Genomic DNA, 23116 nt, shown 5'->3' on the forward strand with positions numbered 1-23116 from the left:
ATAGCTACAGTGCAAGGCAGGAACAGGTAAAAGGTGTCTGACCATGAGTAGAGGGACTGGTTACAGGTCAGATGTGGGAATGAAGTAAATAGAGTTTAAAAACAAACAGGTCACCCCTAACTGAGGATTGCATTGAACAAACTTGAAATGACTTCCTTTTTTATGCAAGAGGGTACACATTTCATCTTTTTTTTTTTTTAATTGCTAACCTGAGTGGATTTTTTTTCTAACATAACACTTTTATTGATCATTTCTAAATTTCACATTGTGCACCATGATCACACCCACTTCCCAGTCCTCCCAGGTTGCACCCACAAGTCCTCCCATATTGTTCCCCAAGTCCTCCCAGGTTTCCCCCCCCACAGCCCTTGTGACCTCCACCCTGCCTCCCCCCAAAAAAGAAGGGAAAAAGTCTCAATTTGTGCTGCCCATATATTCACTAAAACATGGTCAAACTCCTAGTGGCCAGCCCCATAAAGAAAACTGAGTCCTTCAAAACGTTTAAACAATATAATAGTTTGTTTTACTAAGCATCAATTTCCAAGATTCCTCAGACTTGGGAGGAGAGGACAAAGTACCAGTAAACAAGCAGAAAAGTCAACATAGTTATCCCACAGTCCACTTTTTCATAAATTAAATCCTGAACGAGGTTTTGGGACAACAGGGATTTACAGAAAGGAAGAAATGCAAGATGCTGGGAAAGGGGAATTTCTTCCTGGGTAGGACCGTCCAGTGGGAAGAACAAGATAGAAGGTTCTCTTGGGCTTCTAATCTGGACAATGAAGAAGACTACCAGTACCCAGGGGAAGGGTGGGAATGCAAGCAGGGTGGAAGAGCACGGCAAGGGCTTTAGCTTTTTAGGTAATGAAAGAAGAGAGTGGAAGTAGAGTTCAGAAGACAGTGGAAGTATTGCTTGTAGTACCAGGAGACAGCGGCAGTGCCTGGAGAAAAGGTGTCCGATCGCGGCACTAGCTGGGCTTGAGAGCCTGGTGCTGACGTCAGACCCTGATGGGAGCAAAATGCTTGGGGACATGCCTGGAAGCAAAAGCATGAGGGTTCTAGAACCAAAGTCTTTGTTTTCCAGCTGTGCTGCTTTCTAGCTGTATAACCTTAGACAAATCACTACCTGGGTCTCAGTCTCTAATCCTGTAAAAATGTTCAATAATGTTGTCCACATCCTAGAATCAAGTGAACAAAGTCTAGAACACTTAGGAAGGATTCTGATGTTTTCATGAACATTTCTAACCTTGGTCTTCTCTTGTGTGCAGTTGAAATTATAATTGTGTTTGTTTATAAATGGATTATAGTATTTAAATGCAAAGAAGCTATGCAAATCTCTCATAGAAATAACTAGTCTGTAGGAAGACTTAGTTTGAAAAGACAGCTCAATCATGCCACATATACTCTTATGTGCCTGTTCCACCCTCTGCCGTTTCTTCATATTTGGTGCTGGTGAATGAAACAGACAAGATCCTTGGGTCCTACTGCTAAGCTGATGCTCTGTAATAGTGAAATGGGGCCTGGAGCGAGCTCAGCAGTTAAGAATGCATTCAACCCTTGTAGAAGATTCAGGTTGGGCTTCCAGCACCCACAGTGGATAGTTCTCAATTTCCAGTAACTCCAGCCCTAGGGGATCTGATTCCTGTGACTTCCACAGGCACACAGTACATCACACACACACACACACACGCACGCACGCACGCACACACACACTTTAAAATAATAGAAATAAATCTTAAAGGTATGTTTAAATAAAGCAGAGGAAAGAGGAGGGTAGGTAAGAGCTTGGAGAGGTGGAGAAAAAGTGCCTCCTGGAAGTGAGGCTTCTTGAATGAAGCTAGGAAGAAAACCAGGCAGTGGTCTGTGGGTAAAAGCCTCCAGGAACCATGCTAGTTCCAATGGTGTAAAATGTGTTGCATGGAAACCCCACTGCTGCGACACTGAGACCAGAAGAAAAGAGAAAAAGATAAGAGGTTCAGTTATTAAAGTTCTTGAGGAATGGAGTTGTCCATTGGAAGTAATATGTAAGCTGTAAATGTCATCTTGAATTTTCTAATAGGTACATTATTGAAATTATGAGAAGGGGTGAAATTAGTTTAATGCAATATAGCTGAAGCATCTTCCAAATGCATAATTACTATACAGCATATCACCCAGGTGTTTCTATTCATTGTCTTGGCCCCTTCCACTGTTTTCATCAATTTTGACTTATATCTTGCACTCTGGAATCCATGATGCCTTCCTACCTGCAGTGCATCTCAGTACAGACCAGCCACATTCAAGTGTGCCTTGTGGCCACCATTGCAAATAGCTTGGAAACACAGAATGCTGTAGTCTCTGGGGATGGTTTGGATTGTAGTCTGTGTAGAAATAGAAACTACTGACACTCTTAGGAGGGGTGTGTGTGTGTGTGTGTGTGTGTGTGTGTGTGTGTGTGTGTGTGTGTGTATGTGTGTGTAGTGGGAAGTAATGGTTGCCTGGTTTGGTTATGTATTTAAATCATCACTCAGAATTCTCATCAAGTATGAATCTTGCCTCACATACTTAGCTAGAGAGTAAACATCTCATTTGAACTAAGCCCACTGTCCAGACTCACCTACTAGGTTGATTTTTTTCTCAAGAATTACTGTCATTTCTTCTCCCTTTTAATTTTCTTTTGAATCCTTGCCCAGTGATTTGATTGGCTATGGAGATGTGGTAAGGTAGTTGTGAAGCATTAAAGCAATGGAAAAACCTGAGAATCAGTTTCCAATGTTCACTATTAAAACACCCATTTCTTGAGTCTACATAATCCTAAAGGCATGAGACTTCCATGTCCACATCACACATTGCACTCTAATTTTCCTTTTCTCTCAATTCTAAGGATATTTCTTTTTCTCTCTTTTCCACTTTTATTCATCCATTCTTCCTTCCTTCCTTCCTTCCTTCCTTCCTTCCTTCCTTCCTTCCTTCCTCAATTCCCAAAGAGTACCTAATGTGATCTTTTCAATCACTCAGCTTCCAAAGAGATGACAGGTGGCCTTCCTTCCAGCAGCTTTTCCTCCCCACTCCTACCTCTTGAAGTTTGAGACACACAGAGTTTGAATGGCTTGACTCTGCTCCAACAAATAAATGAGAAATAAGGAAGGAAGCATGCAAATTAACACCACAGTGAATTACCCTGCCATGTGCACTGTTATCTTTGTGTAGTAGACATTTAATTGGCTATTGAATATTTCTAAAAGTCTCAAAAATGATAAGATTCCCATCAGCCAGAATTGTGACCTAGGTGTGTCGTTGTAAAGGAACAAAAGGCAAAGATCTATTCATGTCTAGATTTCTTTCTGTCTAAGGTCTTGATGCTAAAGTAAAGACCCTGAGCCAGCAGCATTGGGATCATCTGGGAGGTAGTCATGCAGAATTCCTGGTCCTGCCCCAGGTCTAAGACTCAGACAAACAGGCACACATTGCTGTAAGAGAAGCATGCAGTGATCTAAGCTGGAGCTTATTAGATCTGTTGTCAGCCAAGAAATCCTACTCACACATTCATTCATTCATTCATTCCTTCATCCATCCATCCTTTCATTCATTCATTCATTCATCCAAGGGCTGCTTCAGGATGGCGGTGATGTGCAAAGCACTGAGATTATGGTCTGCAAGGATGTGTTACAGGATAGGACTGTGTTCTTCTTCAAGGAGCTCATGGTCTAGTAGGCAAGATAAGCTATGCATGTAAGGCATTCACAGTGCATAGACAAGAGACTGGTCAGTGAAGTTTATAAAAGTGAAAGGCTTAGAGAATAGAGATTTGGGGTTGCAGCTGAACCTGAAAAGAAGGGGGGCTCTATCATTACCAACTATAGAACCCTATTCTCTTTGAATCTAAGATCATAGGAAGAATCAGAAAGAAGAACATGGGCTCCTGATGAAGGACAAGCCGAAGGTAGGAAAGGCTATGCAGGAATGCAGTAAAGTGCCTGACTTTCTACACAAATGCAGACACCAGACGGCAACAGTTTACTGCCAGATTTCACTTTTCCTTGAGGCATGCTTTGGTGGCAGACTGCTGAGATGAGATAGCCAGTCACACATTCTCCTAGGTAGCAGCTGTGAGTCCTTGCAAATTTGAGTCACTTCACAAACTCCAGGCAAACATCCGGTTTTTGCAGCCAATGTGCGCAGGTTGCCGAGGTGTGAATCAAAGAGGCCATGAATATACATAGCATAATCTTCTTAAGGTAACATCTTCTTTTACAGAAAAATTTCCAAAGGGAGCTGTGGTCCCTGTCTTTACTGAGGTCCCTTAGCTGAACAAAGGACTATAGGTATTCAGTGGTCAGAGCAAGGAACCTGAGGCTGGAATCGTATAGTCAGTAGAAGGTATCATAGCTTGTCTTCCTAGGCACTCTTTATCTATATCCTAGCTTGTCTTTAATGTATGCTTTTGCCTCTTCAATATTAATATAACTTTGTTTAGAACTCCACCTTTCACTGAACTCATAATCTTTTTTAATAGTTATTTTTCATGATTTTTAAGGGTCATGTTGTCCATAAAACACAATTATAGGTAAGCTGCTCTTTCTAGGATCAAAGGCCCTATACAACTTTTGTAAATACGCCTAATAAATTATGATTTTATTGTTTGATTAGCTTTAGCAATCAGGAACTTGAGATATAATCAGATTAGGCCAAGTGCATTAACAGTGCACACAAGCCAAGCAAAGATCTGTGATGAGTGCAGCATAGGTTTAATTCAGTATCATCTAATTGTTTCATCATAAAAATAAAATCTCTTTCATCTTGAGAGGGCCTGTATACTAAATAGGGACTTCTGGTTGCCAGCATTCATTTGTGTGCTTAGAATCTTTTTTAACTTGAAAACTCCCAAAGGAGACCAACCATCCTGCAGACAGCAGAGTATGCCTCAGTTATGAAAGCCAGAATGGTGATATATGCAAATAAAGCTCTAACCGGTCTTGATGAATACAAAGAACATAATAACAGGATTGGGGCAATCCAGGGGACTGTTCCACTGATATGTGGCTCTGTGAATGGAATCACAGAGAGCCCTAATTGGGGTGAACACCGAAGGTAGGGGATAGGGCAGAACATGAACCATGGGGCATTCATACCTGCATAAAAATTTTCCAAGATTGAGCTTTTAAATTATATGTGTGTGTGTGTGTGTGTGTGTGTGTGTGACACACACACACATACATAATCTGTTCAGGGCAGCATGAGAATCCAGTGAGCAGTTGGAGAGGGTAACCATTAGCTGGATAGAATGGCACACTGAAATCTGTAGAAGTTAGTCCAATGAAATGAGACAAGCCACTGTCTAGTCAGGCTCTTGAGTCAGGCTCCCTGCACTTGGCTCTTGATTGTCCTAGTTTCTTCTAGAACTCAAAGGAAAAATAGGCTGTGTCAGTATCACTGGGAAGCAACACATGTGTGTTCCCAAGATCCACCTAGCAGCTTAGCCTCTCTCCAGTATGAAATGCAATGGTAGAAACATTCAGAGAGGTCCTAGAGGAGGAAAAACAAACAAACAAACAAAAATGTCAAGATTGAAGTCTTCATGGTGAGAAGACAGTCATTGAAAAATGAAGTGAGAAGGCATGTGCCCTTTGAGAGAATGCAAACAGTTCAACTTTGTTAGAATTGGCAGGGAGGGGTATAGTAGTCCTGAAAAGAGAGATAAGTGAACCACACACCTGTGAGGTGACGATGAAGGTCTCCCAGATCATGCTCAAGACTTTGAGCTCCACCGAGCTAGAAATGGTGAATAAGATAGGGAATGCTCACCTCAGCACACAATCATGTGTTTAGAGGACGTTTGTTCTAACTCAGACAAGAATGAGTAATATCCTGTGCTTACTTGTCTTCAGCTGTTTGCTCCATGGAACAAAGCAAAGAGGGGAACTTGGAGGGGAAGTAGTGAGTCAGCACTTCCAGTTTATCACTGGGTGGAGTGGATGCTCCAGAGAAAACCCCAAGTGAGAGACAGGGCACCCTCAGCCCTTCCCCATTTCTGTGCTTCTCGTGATAGAGATACCTCCCCACGCTCCGTGTTCTGTCAGGCTAGGGTTTAAATACACACACATTATCCAGCACAGTCCCAAAGTGCATAGCAACCTCTCCCCTGGTGCTCAACTGAAGAATCAGCAGGTGTCCCCAGTACTGTAGAGAGCACTGCCTGTGATGGAGTTACTGAGAAGCATCATGTCTGTCTCCACAAGGCCCCTTCTTATATTCCTAGGGATGATCAAAACCACTGATTCAGTGCATCAGTGCGGCCACAGCACAGTAGCACAGATGGAGTATGTGATGACTGGCCTTGTCGGTCAAGGCAGCATGACATCACATCTTCGGATGGGCCTACGAGGACATTTACAGCAAGGTTTAACTGAAGACACAGGATCTATCCCGAATGTGCATTGCATGGTTCAATCGCCTGAGATGTCACATTGCATAAAGAGGAAAAGTAAGTTTCTCTCTCAGTTTCCTGACTGCAGATGGAGTGGGACGAGCTGCCCTGACAGTGTTGCTGCTCTGGCATTTTAATTAGCATTTTAGTAACAATATAATTGCATCATTTCCCTTAATTCTCTTGTCGCCCTCTAAATCCTCTCATACTCTCACCTTTGCCCCCTCCCAAGCTCTTGGCCTCCTTCTCCCTAATTGTTACTGTTTTACATATGCATAAATATATAGATACAACCTGCCCAGTCCATTCAATGTCACATATACATGAGTTCAGGATTGGCAACTGGGTATTGGATATCCAGTTAGGAGGCTCTGACATAAGAGAAAATTACTTCTCCAATCCTCAGCATCTCTCGGTTGTCTATAGTTCTTTGCATAGGGGTGAAATCTGGCGATATTTCTCCCTTCCACATCGTCATGTCTAACAGCATGCAGTCTTAACTACTGGGTCGTCTCTCCTGCACAATCTCTTTTCTTTGAAGAACTTACTGAGTCCAATTAGTGCTGACTACATACACATGGATATGCAGGGTTATCCACTGGGACATAGGAAACCTAGTAATTTCTGTGGTTTTAATTAAAAATCTCAGATCATTCTATTTTACCAATAAAGACTCAGGAGCCAGTTGTTGTGGTGAAAAACCTGCCATCTCAGAGAGGCAGAGACAGCCCCCAGCTGACCTTCCTACTCAGCTCACATCTTGATAGAAAAGGCCATCTATAGCTCAGCTGACTGCCCAGGAATAAAAGTCCAAAAAACCTAAGACCAAAGGCTTGCTAGCTCAAAGACCAAAAATCCAAAGCAAAGGAGCTGAGGAGCTCAAGAGCTAGGAGCTAACTAAGGCTAAAATCCCAAGAGTAAAGCTCAAGAGTTGAAAGTGCCAAATACCCCTTCTGCTTCTACACACCATCTTAAATACCTCTCAACTCAAAGTCCCTCTTACTCTTTAATCCCTGTCAGGTGGTTCCTTGCCCTGCCTCTTGACCTAGGGTTAACTTTATTAAATCCTGTGCACAGATAGCTCTTGGATTAAAGGTGTGCATAAGACTGGCTGAACCGCACCTTAATCACCTGTTTACAATAAACAGAAACTTCTTCGACTAAAGGTGTGTGTTAGGGCTCAACCCCAAGAAACAAGAATTTACAGTTCAATCTCTGGGATCAAAGATAGGTTTTCATAGTTCTTCATCTCATCAATCACACTGAGATCAAATACTCTGCATCAAATTGTCATCACCAAGCCCCCTTCCCCCACCCCAGCCCACCCCTCTACCACTCTGCAAAAGTGACTACCCCTCCTCCTCTAATAGCCACCAACTACAAATATCTCTACAGTTGTGGTGGAAAGCTTTGGGAGCCCATACTTCTTCCATGCTGAAAATTTTAACTGGCTTGATCAAGTGAAGGTAACCTTGGCTGCTATGAGTTTACGTGTGCCACAGTGATATTTGTGTCCAGAGGACAGCCCTCTTCCCCACCTTCTGGCTCTTTCATTCTTTCTGTCCCCTGTTCCTTGATATTCCTTGAGCTGTGGGTAAGAACGGATATATGTGTCCCATCTATAGCTGAGCACTCACTGTCCCTTACTCTCAGCACTCTGAACAGGTAAAAATGTCTGCATTAAAGCCCACCCATTGCAATAAGAAACTTTTTCTGACTAAGGTAGAGAGCATCACACATCTGTGGATATAAACAAAAACATTTAGAAGGCAATTTCACGGCATGACCAATTAGCAAAGGAATATCAGTAAGTTCCCTTCCTGGGCCTATGTATTCCCTAGCCATGGGTTTTGAACTTGTAGAAGGCATGGATTCCTTCCTGTGGAGCAGGACTTAAATCCAATCAAGAGAGTGGCTGGTTACTGCCATAAACCATCTTACCACTATTGTACCAGTGAACACTGGCACAATAGCCAAAGAAACCTAGGCTTTTACACTCTAGATATAACTATGCATCCATTTACTACAGTTTAGTCTGTTTATTTAACAGCAAGTTGTGGCAAAAACATGTTAAGTCCACCCAGGTGCCCCTCCAGAGAAGACTAGCCAAAAAGAAGCCTTGTATGCATTTAAAATAGAGATCATTCAGTCATAAAGGACAATAGAACTGTGTCACTTTCAGAAAAATGGATAGAACTGGAGATCATCATTTTATGCAAAATTAACCAGACTTAGAATTCAAATTTTGTATTTTTTTTTCTTTCATACAGAACCATGATTCTAAAAAGACAGCATCAACAAAATAGAAGGAAGATTGAGTGAGAAGTGGGGAGACTCGGTGGGAGATGGAAGAAGGACAAAAAGGGGTGAAAGAAGGTAAATATGATTAAAATATATTGCATGCATTTGTGGAAAAGTTATAATGTAAGCAGTTACTTTGTACAATTCTCATATTCTAATAAATAGAGGGAGTGGGAGTTATAGTCATGTTTCTCCAATGGTTTCGGGAATCTGTGGAATTCTCCAAGTTAAAGTAATAAGATCACATAATCTGCCTGATAGGGTCAAAGCAAATAGACCCCTCGGAGCTAAAAGAAATACAGTCGCCATCTGACAGGTGAATGAGCAGTGTGGCAACCAAAGGAAGAAAACCAGGGATTAGTTTAAACTCTGGGGAGGTAAATAATTTCCAAGGTTGACGGCCGCCAAAGGCAATCCAGGGAGATGGATGAGCCGAGTTCAGTAAATCGCAGTGTAATCCTCTTGCCAGAAGCTGCTCTGACATGGAAGGACTAGTGGATCGGTCTTTGGAATTTATCACATTTCTTTGGCTAGAGCCTCCATTTCAAAATCTGTCCAAATACACCCTTGCTAGCCCAGGCCCTTAAAGAGGCCAAGTCAGGCAAGGAGTGGGAGGGAGTTAAAGGAGCCTCCAGCTTCTCTCCACCTTCTCAACTCAAATGCAGAGACTCTCCTTGCCTCTTCTGGGATTTGACTCAAAGCGAGGGCCCTGCTATAATGAAAGGGATAATGAAATCAGGACACTGCAAGGGCTCAACTCACTGCAGAGCTCACAGTATTAGCTGAGACAGGTCCACCAGCCAGGCTTATTTTGACAATCCCCTGGTGTCCTACTTTGCTTCTCTGTGGCTGTGATAAAACACTGACTAAAAGCAACTCAGAGAGGGAAAAGGTTTTTTTTTTCTGTTTTGTTTTTGTTTTTGTTTGTTTGTTTGGTTGGTTGTTTTTTTTTTTTGTGTGTGTGTGTGTGTGTGTGTGTGTGTGTGTGTGTGTGTGTGTGTGTGTGTACAGGTTATAGTCTAGCATTGAGGGAAGTCACAACAGGAACCTAGGGGCAGGAACTGAAGCAAAGACCACAGAGCAATGATGCTTACTAACCTGATCAGGTTGCTTTCTCAGGCAACAGAGGAGGCCCCATTACCTAGGGATAGCACCACCCACGGTGGCCTAGACTCTCCTACATCAACAGCAATATTAAACAAACATAAAACATCCCACAGACATGTCCACAGACCAGTCTGATAGAGATAGTGCCTCAATTGAGATGTCCTCTTCATAAATGTGTCAAGCTGACTACCAGGGCTAGCTTTCACATCTGGCTATTCCCAATGTGTTACAGTCTTATAGAATACCCACTTCACTTAGGCAGGTTGGTGGGCATCTTACTGTGGGCTTCATGGGCCTTCAAGACATTGTTTTTTTCTAACTCAAGGCTTCTTAAGGCATTTACTTTCTCATCCAAAGATATCAGCTCTTCTGTTAAAGCAACCTTTTGTTGCAGAGTTCATCTGATTTTCTTTCTTTTTTTTTTTTTTTAATTTATTTATTATTATGCATACAGTGCTCTGCTTGCATGTACACCTGCAGGGGCCAGCAGAGGGCATTGGATCACATTATAGATGGTTGTGAGCCACCATGCGGTTGCTGGGAAGAACTCAGGACCTCTGGAAGAGCAGTCAGGGCTCTTAACCTCTGAGCCATCATATGATGATATCCGTTGCATTACCTACCTGGCCATGAATATGGTTGGTGCAACTATAGTCTTCAGAAGCTCGGTTGTGGAGGGCTCTGAGGGCATTGCACTCTCCTCAAGTGCCTCCGCAAGCCTCCTCACCCAGGCTATTAAAGGGAAGAGAGGAGTGTTTGAAGTCAGAAGAGGTGCAGGGGCCACCGGAACATTCTCTGCAGTTTCTACCATTGATTCCTATTGTTGTACAAGGGCCATGCCTTTAAAATGCCACCATAGATATTTGGGGGTGAGGAAGGAGCTTGTACGCTGGCAGAAGGCCCTCCACCAAGGTAGTGGTTCAGTCTCTGGTGCCATAACCTCCCTAAGGAATGCTCTGTCTGAAGATCTCCAAAAGGTAATCTAGATTCTATTACCAATATCTGTAAGTACACTGCATCAGGTATCACCGTAGGTGGGGTTCTATCAGAAACCAGCGAAATCCTGAATATCTGCCATTTACAGCAAAGCCACGGCAGAAATACTAAAAATAGAAAAGATGATATCTATAAAATTAATTTTCCTGGGACATGGAAAATGACTGTCATTGATCAACCTTGATGGTAGATTCCGTGTCCCCCTTGAATTAGGTTATCAAGACTTGCCAGGGAGTGGGAAGAAATTAGGGAAATAACAGAACTTTTAAATCTCAGAAAGGTAAGTGCACCTCTTTTATAAATAGTAACATCTCCAGTGGCCTTTATGAACAGACTTACCTAGATAGACTATACAGCATGGAGCAAACTATATCTTACATGGGACTTCCTTTTATTAAACTCATATCCTAAGCCAGAGGGTCTCAACTGAAGAAGGAAGTCACATGCATGTAGCCCTTCTAGGCCTTGATTTGTATAGGAATGAGCCTTGGGTGTAGGTCACTTTCTTCTAGAGAGAGAAAGACCCTTACAGCCTGTGTGGGCCATGTCTCCTTGGGAGATAGTAACCTGTTCTCCACTTGATGTATAGCCCATTGCTCTGTTTAAGCATATTTGTCTTATGGCTCCTGGTCAACTACACTCCTAGATCTATACCCAGTGGGGCTGAGCTGAGGCAGGGCTGAGTGCAGACTCTGTTCCTGAGACATCCTGGCTGGCCATGGTGGCTTTAGTACATTTGGTATAGAGACGTGGGGGTGTCTCTATATGAGCAAAGCATTATTCCATAGTCTTCCATTTGGGCCTGTAAGAGTTGTGCCTTTCCCGGTGACCCACTATGTCTGAGGTCAGTGCATTGACATGTTTGGGACTGCTGCTCCTGGTGGTAGGCGGTGGTAAGCACTGGGACTCCTCCAAGGGAGATGTTGCAGGTACCGTTGTTTCTAGCATCATTGCAGACCTGTTTCCTGAAAGAACTCCGGAGCGCTCTGAAAGTGGTTAAGGATAGCATAGTGTAGGATACTGAGTTTACCTAAAGGACAGCAGAAAAGTCTCCAGTGATCTCAGAAGTGTCGAGGTGCTCCTTAGTGGGGCAACATCTGATACTGCCACCATTACTCATATGCTTTAAGAGCTGTGAGCCTTGGTGTGTTTTGTACTTCAATGAGATTGTGATGGCATTAGCCTATGCATGGCTCAGCTCAGATGCTCCCCAAAGCAAAGCCGAAGCTAAGGGTTCCTTGCATGGAGTAAGCTCATTGGAAATAAGAAAACAGCCAGCATAAAAGTCCTTTATGGAACTGGTGTTGCAGATGTAACAGTGTTCTGCCCAGCACTGAGGATGAACAGGGGCAGTTGCTGGCAGCTGTTGAGTAGTTTTAGCAAAATGTCTGTCCATTGGAGCGGGAGTGGGTAGATAGAACCTACAGACCTAAGTCCCCTGGTCTCAAAATGGGCTTACCTGAGAAGTGCAGGGTAACTGAGGAGGAGGAGAAGGGTGGGGCCAGGCTCTAGCTGTGCAAACAGTGCCAGAGCAGGGGCTTGAGCAGAAGAAAGCAGGCCCAAGTAGGCATCGGGGCTAATGCTAAGTGGAAAAATCTGGCACACAGACACAAAAGATAAAGCTCTTGTTTTAAGGGGGTGCCTGGGGGTTTTGTTGTTGTTGTTGTGGTTGTTGTTGTTGGTGGTGGTGGTGGTGGTGGTGTGTGTGTGTGTGTGTGTGTGTGTGTGTGTGTGTGTGTGTTAGGATATGAAGGTTTTTTTTCATTTAAAATACAATTACATCATTTGCCCCTTTCTCTTCCCCCATACTCTCCCTCAAAACAAACAAACAAACAAACAACCATGGCCTCCTTTTCTTTAACCACAGCTGTTCTGTATATACAAATGAGTAAGAATGTAACTGGAACCTGCTGACTCTGCTCAGCATTGTTGAACGTTCACGTTTCCCGGGCTAACTACTTGGCATTTGGTCATCACTCAAGGGCCTGGCTCTGGGGAGGAAGACTAACTCTTCCCTCCACAGTTGGTAACTGATGATACCTCTTCAAGCAGAGGTGGGGCCAACAGGATTCTCACCATCTATATCAGCATACCAACTATTGTTGGAATTGCTTGGGTCTTGTTTAGCCAACCATGTCAGATCCCGTGGGTATAGCTCTCCTGTCTCAGCCAGAAGACACAATCTCATAGCAGACTTCCTGGTCCTGGGGCTCTTAAAATCTTTTTGCCCCACCCCATCTTCCTCAACATTTCCCAAGACTCCAATGCAGGAGCTGTGTTGTAGATGTAATAGTTGGGGTTAGGTAACTCAAGGTCGGTTCTTGTCTGCATGTTGACTAGCTGTGGCTTTCTGTCCTGGTCTTGTTCTGATGTAAAAAGAAGCTTTTTTGATGAGGGGTGAAAGCTACATTTACATTTAGTGTAAATTACTCATCATCTCTCCACACAGAAATCCACTGGGCTGCATCCTGAGATCACTCTGCCTATGCATTTTTATTTTATTTTATTTTTTAATCCCACCTTTCACAGTTTCTCTTTTTAAACTAAATACGTTTGCATCTTTGGTATATTTTCATGTTGATAAATACTCTTTTGTGAAACTTTTTTGAAAAGGTGAGACGGCATTCCATTAAACAAACGAGCTAAATAATATCTCTAATCACTTCTGGCTGATCACTTAGACCATTCCTACCTCTCCAGCATTTTTTAAAAGCCACTGAATTGTTGTGCAGCTGTTCAATTATTCTCGTGTCATTAACTTGGAGAAGTGAAATTCCCAGGTCAGAAGCCTATACATTTTTAAGGCTTTTAGTGCCTGATTAAGCCCTAGAGAAGGTGTAACTATCCTCCATCAGCATGTGAGATTCCTGTACTTTCCCCCATTTAATGGTATCCTTCGGCATGACTTCTGGTAATCCGGTATGTAATCATCATTTATAATTAAGTATTGTAAAATGTTCAGTATTTTTCTTATTTTATTACATTAATCTATTCGTGAGAAATTAATTTTTTTCTTGGTAATGTGTATCTCTGTGAGTTGTTTGTTCATATATTCCCTGGGCATTTTTTCCCAGGTTTCTACCTCTTGATAATAAGTTAGTCTTTTGTCATCAAAAAGACCATTTGAGGGATAGAACATAAAGTTGAGGGGGTAAGGAGATGGGGATGATCTGAGAGTTGGGGATGGAGGATGAAAATATGTACAATAACATTTTTAAATAAAAAATTTAAGACTAAACATCTTACATAGTTGCAGTTTAAGATAGAACATACTCTATATCTTAGATATGTGATTAAAAATAAAGCACGCTGTGATAGACCAATGCCACGGCTTTGCTTGTATCCCAAGGAAATGCAGTCAGCGTACTGAACACAGTGCTGCTCACAAAGTTAATGAACGGGAATGATCTAAATATCCATCAAAAGATGGAGATAGTGGAACTGTACGCTGTATGCCCAATGAGATATTTATTTAGCCATAATGCAATCCTGTGTCACCTGTGACAGTATATATAGACCAGCGACCATATATTAAATGAAATGAGCCAGTCACTGCTCTTGGAACCCCCTTTTTACTTCTGGATTGCCTTTCCCAGCCTTGATGGGAAGGTTTGTGCCTAGTTTCTTGTTATGTCTTGTTTGTTTGCTATCCCTGGGAAGCCTATGCTGTAGTGAAACAGGAGTGGATCTGGGGGATGGGGCGGGAGGGGGAATGGGAGCAGTGGAGGGAAAGGGAACTGTGATCAGGATATAGTGTATGAGACAAGAATAAGTAAAAACTAGTTAGTTACTTAAAAGGAAGATGTAAAAAAAAAAAAAAAAAGAGGAAGAAAGAAAAGAAAAAAAAAAGAAAGAAAGAAAGAAGCCAGGCACCAAGGCAACACGTGATCTCAATCCTAAATGGAGTCTAAAAGATTTCGATTCAGAGAAAGTGACAGTAGACTGGTGGTTAGCAGAAGCTGTAGAGAGTACAGGGGAGAGTGGGGTAGGAAGAGGCTGACCAGCGGATACTGAGTTGTAGTTAGCTTGAAGTAAGAAGCCACAGAGCATTATTGCATCACAAGGTGACCGGAGATCATGGTTATTCACTGCGTATCTCAGGAAACTGGAAGAAAGCATCTTGTGCAAAATAGATAGTAAATGTTTGAGGATAAAGAAATATCGGACCTGATTAGTACATGCGTGCTAAAACAACACATATTGCCCAATGATTGTGTTTTTATATATCAGTTAGAAACACATTTGGAGCAGGAGAGATGGCTCAGCAGCTCCAAGCACTTGCCACACAAGCTAGATGATCTGAGTTCAACTTAAGTTCACCCACAGAAAAGTGCAAGGAACAGACTCCACAAAATGATTCTCTGACCTCCTCACAGATGCCCAGGCATATGCACACCTACACTCACACACACGCATCAATGCCTACCATAATAAATAAAATACATCAATTTAATTGAAAATGAATATAATCTACGTCTAGCTATGCAATATATTTTAAAGTGAAATTTACATGTATATAAATTTTAATTTTACTAACGTAGTAGGCCTTCTGATACTTAAACTCCATTTAAAATAAAGTAACAAAAATAGTTTATTAAATAAGTAAATTTTTCTTTTCATAGAGAAGTAGGCCACCTCAGCATTGATTTTTTTTTTATTTAATACAATGTTTTCATTGATTCCTTGAGAATTTCATACAATGTATCTCTTTGTTGCTGTTGTTATTTTGAGACAGGATTTCTCGGTGTAGCCCTGGCTGTTTTAGAACTCACTTTGTAGACTAGGCTGGCCTTGAACTCACAGAGATCCTCCTGCCTTTGCCTCACAAGTGCTGAGATTAAAGGCATGTGCCACCACCACCCAGCCATGGATTTTGTTCATATTCACCCCCAACTCCTCTCAGATCCATTACCTCCTCCCTATCCCCCCAACTTTGTGTGCTTTTTTTTTTTTTTTTTTAAATAAACAAGGAGTCTAATTTGTGCTGCTCGTAAACATCCGAGTATGAAGCCATCTGCTGGAGCATGTTTTACCTGCCAGAGGCCACACCTTTGAGAAAAATGATTCTCCATACACCAAAAGTACTCAACTGTCTGCCATTTCTCAGATAGGGCTAGGGGCTCACAATGCTGGAATGTGGACTTTGCTTAACCTTGTGCTGATCTTACGCTGGCAACCACAGAGACTATGAGTTGCTGAGGGCAGCTGTCCTGTCACGCCCAAACATCACGGTTTTGCTCCCATCCTCCCTGACCTCTGGTTCTTACAATAATTCCTCCCCATCTTCATCAATGGTCCCTGAGCCTTGGGCAGAGGATGTGGGCTAGCTGTCCTGTTTGTGGCTAGGGCACTCTACAGTAACTTATTCTCTCTAGTTTGACCCTTTGTGTATTTCTACGTTAACCACCATCCAGTGCGCAGAGAGACTTCTCTGATGAGGTCCGAGAGTGTTGTTAGTCCGCAGGTAGAGTGTGCGGCTTTAGAGGGCAATTTGTTACTGTGTCTGTTGAGCAGGCTAGCAGTCCTAGGGTCCCTGAAGCCTTTGAGCGTCCCATGCTTTTATGTGGTTTAATCTATCACTGTTTCTCTTAGTTGTTTTCATCTCTGTACTGAGGAAGAATTATCTCCAGTCAAAAGCACACAAATATTCACCCACTATTTCATAGTCTGGGGAGCTTCTTAACATTTAATGTTTTCTACATTTAGAAGTAAAGTTATGACAGTCGCTGGATAAAATCCTTTCTCCAATTAATCAATGGCTAACTTTAATAATACTTTATCACCTAAAAATTGGAACTTTCCCACTGCCTGGAAATGCCGATAGTAGATGTCTATGATGGACACATTTTTTTGTTTGTTTTAAGTTTTCCGAGACAGGGTTTCTCTGTGTAACAGTCCTGGCTGTCCAGGGCTCACTTTTGTAGACCAGGCTGGCCTTGAACTCACAGTGATCTCTGCGTGCCTCTGCCTCCCCAGCGTTGGGATTAAAGGCGTGCGCCACCGCGCCCGGCTTATGATGGGCACTTTTTAGGCTTGAGCTTTTGGAGCTGGGATCTGTTTTAACAAGCTCATGGCCATCACCTGTTCCCTAGGGAAACAAGAAAGGAGAATCAGTCTGAGCTAGTCTTGAGGCAGAGAAGGGAGATGCTGCTTCTTATAGGACTGCAATCTGTTTGCTTTTGTGGTGTGTTGGGATGCACTTCTACTCACCTGGCCTAGACCAAGCCCTCTGTGGGAGCTATTTGGCCATGTAACAGACTGAGGGTAATCTTGGCCTTGGCTCCTCAGGAACAAGTTTATTTACGGACCCTTACTATGTAGGTATGTAGCTAGTAAATGAGGTAACTGAGATTTGAACTCAGTTCCTACAATGGCATGTTCTTCACTCCCCAGATCTGAACAAATCTTTCTGAATTATGTTTTTGTTCTTTTGCCTTAGGATCTATGCTTGAACTTCAGTGAGATTTTTATCACAATGAGATTATTATAGCTGTGTTGATTGTAAGATTGCTACACTGAAGATAAACATACAGTGCTGATCCATCTTTTTCATTCAATCTTATACTCACTTTTAGTTGCATAAAATATCAAATAAGCAGGAATAGAACTTGTGACAAATTTGTAATCAAATCCTGATTTGGGTTATAGTTATCCTGAAATAAACATTGCCCCCAAGATTGTTCATACCTTTCCAAAAAAAATACCTTGACTAGTGGAAGTAAAAGTTCTAATAACTTTAATAAATTAAGACATGGGGAAGAAATCATAATATTTAGATAAAGTGTTACTTTAGTAAATGGAGGATTTGGCTCTGAGAGGAAATAGTCTCATCATAATGAAAATTTGGCCATAAGAGGAGAAAAGTGATGACAAATCAGAAAATAGGTCATTAATTCAGTGATGCAAACATTGACAGTTATAAGAAATGATATCACGAGAAAGACATTGATCCTGCAGCTTTAGTGACACACCAAGGATGAATGCCTTCACGGATGACCCTCCCCCCTTTTAATATGCTCACACACTCAAGTAATTTAGGCCACAAACCTTCAGAAAGCCCAACTAAGAATTGTGCCAGAGGCCCTAAGACAGTGTGTGATGAATGAGACACAGGCCTCCCTCCCATGAAATAAAAGTCTACTGAGACAGGTAATAAAACAGCCATAGCACAGAGATGCATGAAACAAATGGAAAAACAGACAATGCACTTTGAACATTTCATGAGCTGTGTGGTTGGATGGATGAGCCAGGGATGTTTACTTGAGTGGCGGACATTGCGTTTGAGTTCTTGAGAAGTGAAAAGATTTTGCTGGGAACAAGAGAATTCTGCTCTGAAGTGGCAACCTAGAAAAGGCAAGGGCATGTGAAAATGTATGACTGCTTTTTTAGGGCGTGTTGAGTAGTTCAGACTGAGCAGGACAGAAGGTGCTTAGAGGCATATGGTGGGAAGTGGAGCCAAACAGATAAAGTTGAGTTATACTGTTTGCAGTGCATGTGATAAAAGTCCAAAATAAGCTAGCAGAAGCAAAGAGACATCCATGAAAGGACATCAGATTATGCTGATCATGGACGGCCCAAATGTCAGCAAGTTAGTTTGTAGAGATACTCCAACCTCAGAATTAATTCCTTGGACTTCACGGATGCTTTCCATACTCTTCCTTTTCTGAGTCGAGTGGCGCCATGTATTTCTTCAGTCTGGAAATGTGTTATCCACATCACTTTAGGGTGTTATATGCTTCAGGGTTTGGACTCACTGACCCAGGTTGGGGAAACACTCACTTCAAACCAATGAGTTTGGTGAGAAGCAGAGAAAGATACATCCCTACAAGGAGAAAAGAAGAGGGCCTGGAGAGATGACTCAGCTATTAAGAGTACTGGCTGCTCTTCCAGAGGACCTGTGTTCAATTCCCAGCACCCATATGACAGCTCACAACTATCTGTAACTCTAGTTCCAGAGGATCTGACATCTCACACAGACATACATATCGGCAAAACACAAATGCATGTGAAATAAAAATAAAAATCTTAAAAGAAGGAGAAAAAGAGGTGCTACATAATTTCATAGATTTTTACTGCAAACAGGAAATGCCTCCATGTAATGAGCAAGTTACAAAAGCTTCATTTGACTCCTAATTATCTCTCCCTTTTACACCTTACTTTCCTTGAATCTCCACCAATTGGCACTTCCACCTAGATCATCTTGTTTACTTCTCAGGTCCCTTCCCTGCTCTTTCCAAGGACTTAAAATATCAGCCATGTCTGTGAATAATGTTTAGTCAGTAAAGTGTTCACCTAGCATGCATGATCCCCAGTGCCACAGAAAACCAGTCATGGTGACACATGCCTGTGCTATTAGCAATTGAGAGGTAGAGGGAGGGGGATGAGAAAACTTAAGAGCATTCTTGACTATATGGCAAGCTCAAAGCCAGTTTGTAATGCACATGAATGTGTCTTAAAAAAAAAAAAAAAAGCAAACACTGAGTACCTTCTCAACAAGAGGAAATTAAAGCCCAAAGGAAATCATATGAGCTTGAACTTGTGATTGCCATATTCTACCTGGTACATGCCTGATACCTGAGTTCTCTCATTAAATCACATAGTGGGACTCAGAGAAGTGTCATTATAAATTAACAAATGGTTGAGAATGAAACCTAAGCTTTCTGAAACTTTAATCCTTGTGTGTAGTCACTAGACTCTTCGAAATAAAATATACTTCCAATGTCACCGTCCTACCAGAGAAAGAGGGGCCATTAACTGTAGACAGACTCAGTACAGAATGACACCCATAATGACATAGGCCAGCACTAATGAGAATTCCTAAGAAGAGAGCAAGCTTTGTCTGGAAGGGAGGAAGGCTTCCTGAGGGGCCCAGCCTGAGCTGAGCCCTGTGATTGAATTGCAGTTGCTAGGCAAATAAGGACTACAGAGCCCTTGGGTGGGAAAGTCAGCAACGCAAACAGCTTATGAAAAGGGGGTGGCATCCGTGCAAGCAATCTAATGACACCAGGTTTAGCAAATGTGGAATTTAGGTCAGATGGAGAACAGGGGCGAGGGATACAACTGGAAAAGCAAATCAGGGACCTGAGAGAAGAGTGACACACGTATCATTCCAAGAAGGTTGGACAGCCACAGAGGCAATGCCTAACACCTAAAGAATTTTAAACAATATCAAAGTCATGACTCAGAAAGATCATTGCTAAGATGGCATCGAGGCCAGAGGCCAGGAGGCTATTCATGAAGACATATCTAGACTCCAGATGAGACCATCCAAAGACAGGCATATTGCTTTCGTTTCTGTGTCTTCAAGTTCTAACGAATGCCATTGAATATATGAATGAACAAATAACCTCTGCAGAAATCTAGGCAAATATTAGGAAGACTGGGCTCTACAGTGGAGGCAGAGACTATAGAACGAGTTACCCAAAGAATAACACTTTGTCAGATAACATCTGCTTTTCATTCACTAGCCTTCTTTTTTTTTTCACTGCTTATAATTGGGGATATTGTGAAATACTTATTAACAACATAGTGAGCAATAGAATGCATATCAACTAGGAGGAAAACATCTAATATCTTCCCATATCTGTGTTGTGCCTTAAATCTACTCAGGATGCTGTTAGATTTTATAATCATTGCTTACAATAGCTTGACAGCATAAAAGTTGGTCAACACTTCCCCCTGGCAGGATGGCCTTGCCAGGCTACAAAGGAAGAGGTTACAGGTAGTACAGATGAGACTTGATAGGCTGAGGTCCTTTCTGAGGACTAAGGAAGGGAGGGAGAGGGGATGAGGGACGGAGGGAGATCAGGAGGGAATTATAGAGGGGGATACAATCAGGATGTGAAGAGTTTAAACTACAGAACAAGCAGGTAATTTATATTACTAATCCCACTGTGTGAGACTAGCTCTGAGTCTGGTTGAGACATAAATGTCTAGGCATAGACAATGCTTCTTGTTGGCTACAGAACCCTAGTGAATTACTATTAGATGCCATTCTTCATTTAGCGTGAATGAAGATTTACAGATGTCTTTCTTTTCTGCTCATACAAAGAGCAGAAAACCAGCCTTAATTGTTCTGTGCATCACGCACATCTTATACACTTATAATTTTAGGAATGTATAATGATTATGAGAAATTATGTGCTTTCAGAACAAAAGAACCAGACACTGACATTGGATCAGACTTGACAGGATGCATTCCTCTCAGCATGCTGGACAATGACATCCTGTACGCTTCATGCTCCAGCACCAAGTGCTTCAATTGCTGTTCCTCATCGGAACAAGTTAGCTCCCAGGACACTTTCTTTTTTTATATAAAAAGATTTATTTATTATTATGTATATCGTGCTCTGCCTGCATGTACACCTGTAGGCCAGAAGGCATCAGATCACATTATAGATGGTTGTGAGCCACCATGTGGTTGCTGGGAATTGAACTCAGGACCTGTGGAGAAGCAGTCAGTGTCATTAACCTCTGAGACATCTCTCCAGCCCAAGGACACTTTCAAAGAAAGCTTCCAATCCCAATTGGTCCAGCATTTCAGACTGTCCCTCACAGGACTCTAATTAAGACTAGAATTTCTCAACATTTAGAAACATTTAGAATGCTGTACCACCATTTCCCCAATTTTATTTGGGCCCCTACAAAGGTATTATTCATCCCAAATCAGCCAGAAGGAAGCTTAAGAGAATGATGCCCACTTCCTTTAAGGGGGGTCAGGTAGGCTTTTTGTTGCGTTCTTGAGCTATAGAGGCTTATTATCAATGGGAGTTGGTTACAAGTCATTACTGTTCTTTTTTCGAGAGAAAACGAGGTTGGACTCAGGGATGTCTTTCTTCTCCTTTATCTCCCATTCTTAGGTTTGAAGATAGGGGTTGAAAAGAAAGAAGGGGGAATATAGAAATACATAAGGAAGATAGGACAAAAAGTAGATTAGTGAATCTACTCCTCAACTTAATGCCTCAATTGTCACTCACAAGGTTATTTTTAATTCATTGGTATAGAATTTTGTATATAGATCCAAATAGGTTTAATTCTAGATACAGTGGTATGGAACTCAAATGTAAGCTTGTTCTTCACATGCACACACACACCCTCCCACATATATATATATATGTATATGTATATATATATACATATATATATATATATATATATACTTTAATGTGAGGTATTGTACCCATATAACTCAATTATAATAAAAGGTTTACTTCTAGTGCTTTGTCGGTACTATTCCAGGCTGTTTAGGATGAATAATTTACGCTAGTTGGTCAAATCATGGTCAAGTCAATTACTAATCTACTTTTGTCACAAGAATATACATCTTAGGTGCAGCAAGGTATGATTCTGTAGAAACATAAGATAGGATAGTTAGATAAGGTCTTCAAAACCCTCAGACATGCAGAATACGGAATTTAAAAATGTTTTTATTATTTTAAAGATTCAGTGACAATGAGACAGGTTAACTCCTGGCAACACCTAGTGTACCTCAAAGAGGATGATGAGCCTCAAAGAACTTCCTTGTGGAGATGGCTTCAAATGTGGCAAACAAGCCACTGGGGAAAATGTCCTCATTTCTACCACAGACAGAATTCTGCCTTAAAAAAGGGCAAGCTTGGATGAAGGCAGAGTAGATAGCTAAACTCTGCCAAGACAGGGTAAGCAAGTCCTCAAGAGTTCCCGCTTCACAAATATGTCTGTCATATATATTGGGCCAGAAGGCTGAAGAAGATGCTCCAACATTATAGAGAGATTAGGGTGACTATTCAGGTAGCAAATTGTCTCTGTCATCTTCTCATTTGGAAAGCTACTAACCTGCACTCCTAGTATACTCAGGTAATCAAGTTTATTTCTTCTTAAGACTCTGATGGAGTTGAAGACCAGATAGCTTAGTTCTTTAGGGGTTAAGATGTTTTTAGGTCTAGATAGATGTTTTAAGTTGATAATGACAATATGTGATGGAGATTGATTTACATTCAGAATTTTAGATGCATCAAGATAGGAAAGATGTTTTCTTCAAGGCTGTCAAGTACAAATAGCCAAAACACTAAGAATGTAACATATATATATATATATAAAATTTCTGATTGTGTCATGATTCTTCTTGCTATAGGTAGTCATTGAATATATGTGTAATGATTTAAATTTATATGTAAAAAATAAAAAATGTTTAATTAATTTTTAAAAAAGTTTGTCAACACAAGACACCATACTTTACCTAAACATTTATTGTACAGTTTTTACATATCTCATTCCTGGAAAAAAATGTTGTCATAAACAGCTTCAGGCACAAGGGCATCCTTGAGA

This window comes from Acomys russatus, chromosome 12 (genome assembly GCF_903995435.1).
Source record: "Acomys russatus chromosome 12, mAcoRus1.1, whole genome shotgun sequence".
In the NCBI taxonomy this organism is placed as follows: Eukaryota; Metazoa; Chordata; class Mammalia; order Rodentia; family Muridae; genus Acomys; species Acomys russatus.